Source organism: Chrysochloris asiatica, unplaced genomic scaffold, assembly GCF_000296735.1.
Source record: "Chrysochloris asiatica unplaced genomic scaffold, ChrAsi1.0 scaffold00022, whole genome shotgun sequence".
Taxonomy (NCBI): Eukaryota; Metazoa; Chordata; class Mammalia; order Afrosoricida; family Chrysochloridae; genus Chrysochloris; species Chrysochloris asiatica.
In genome coordinates, this window is record NW_006408540.1 from 22,130,147 (window position 1) to 22,132,166 (window position 2,020).

Genomic DNA, 2,020 nt, shown 5'->3' on the forward strand with positions numbered 1-2,020 from the left:
TTTGTTTAAGGGTCAGTATAGAGACATGAACAATTTGTACACAATTCTTAATGTACGTACCAAAAATCTAAGAGCCATGTAGTTATAATTATTTTCTAAATTCCAGTGATTTTCCAGCTTTAAATTTGAATGCAAATTTTCTTTTGTAGGAAAACTTTCAAGTACCAATAGCTTCAATTTTTGATAGTCGTAAGTCCTATTGATTCACAATTTAACACCACACACACTACACACTCAAAATTTCAACATTTCACAGCACATAACAATGTTATGAGGAAAATGGGACTACCACAACCAAAGATGTCACAGAAACACACACAGTTCTGACAGGCAGAGTCAAGATGAGTGGAACAATTCTACTGAAAAACAGCATGGAAACAGAATTTAAAATGTTCAAGTCACACAAATGCATGACCATGACTCCCAATTACCATTTAGTATGCTTTGTACTATGGGATATAAAGCTCCCCCCACCCCCCCAATGGAATGTTAAGTTGACACCCAAGATGGTCAAAACCTCCCACGTGCCAATATTCCACTATTTTCTGATTGTACCAAAAAATAAACAACCAGGAAATGATTTCACCGTTTAAAAAAAGCATTTACATTTAAAAAATGGGATGAAGTGGGATTTCCACCATCTTAAAAATGTTTCTAGAGCTACTAAAAAACTTGCATTTATAAAATAGTTATTAAAAATATATTCCTCTGGATTGTACAAAAAAAAAAGGAGAATACAGGACCCACTGTTACGACATGGTAGACAAACCCACTGTTAGGACATGGTCTGACTTGGCTTCTTTCTCTCCTGCTTCATCAGAGGCTGGACTCTCCTGGTTTTTAATTTCTCCATTCTCGGCAGGTAAATCTTCTTTAGATTCTTGGTTAGCGACTTCAGCCTGTTTTCCCTTTGCTCCCCTTTTTCCTTTTGTTTGCACTTTTTTGTCTGCAGATTTATCCTTTCCAGCTGCCTTTTTTTGGCTTCCTTTCCACTTTTGCAGGAGCAGGTTTCGCTGACAACCTTGCTAAGCATCTCTTGGGGCTCCTTCTTTTCCGCCCCTTCTGGAGGAGAGCTGACCTTCCTCTTGGGCATCTTGGCACCCAAGAAGGCGGGGAAGGAAGGCGCATGACGGGACACTGCGGGCTGCGGGGCACAGAAAAGGTTAGGAAGCTGAGTTGCCTGGCCACTGATACTCTGCTTGCAGCCCAAACTGCTGGGACCCGCAGCGGAGGCGGTGGGAGAACTCCATGGTACTTTTAATATTCTCCTCTGATGCCATAACTCAAATGCATCAATTCGTCTATGGTCTTCTGTATTCGCTGGCCAACTTTCACATGGATATTAGGTTATTGAAAATACCATGGCTTGTGTCAGGCACACTTTAGTCCTCAAACTAATATCTTTGGTCTTGAACACTTTCAAGAGGTCTTGTACAGCAGATTTGCCTACTGCAATACGCCATTTGATTTGACTGCTGTTTTCATGAGTGTTGATAGTAGGTCCAAGCATGATTTTATTAACTGTTCCAGTTGTGAGTGTTTTTGTTTGCTTTACACTGAGGTACAACCTAGATGAAAGGCTGTGGTCTTTGGTCTTCATCAGTAAGTACTTTAAATCCTCTTCCCTTTCAGCAAGCAATATTGTATCATCTGTATATCACAAATTGTTAATGTCTTCCTCTAATCCTTATGCCACATTCTTTTTCATATAACTCAGTTTCTCAGATTATTTGCTCAGCATACAGGTTAAATATGTATGGTGGAAGAATACAACCCTAATGCACACCTTTCCTAATTTCCATTCAGTGTCCTTTAGTCTGTTTGAACAACTGCCTCTTGTTCTATGTACAGGTTCCTTATGAGCATAATTAAGTGTTCCGGATCACTCATTCTCTTCAGTGTTGCCCATAGCTTGTCATGATCCACACAATCAAAAGCCTTTGCATAATCAATAAAGCACAGGTAAACATCTTTCTGGTATCTTTCAGCCAAGATCCATCTGACGTCAGCAATGATATCA

At 39.8% G+C, this 2,020-nt stretch overlaps 1 pseudogene; it reads right to left on the reverse strand.

The window, feature by feature from the left end:
• Positions 1 to 427: 427 nt before the first annotated feature.
• Positions 428 to 1,093, reverse strand: LOC102815283 (annotated as a pseudogene).
• Between the last annotated feature and the right edge of the window lie 927 nt (positions 1,094 to 2,020).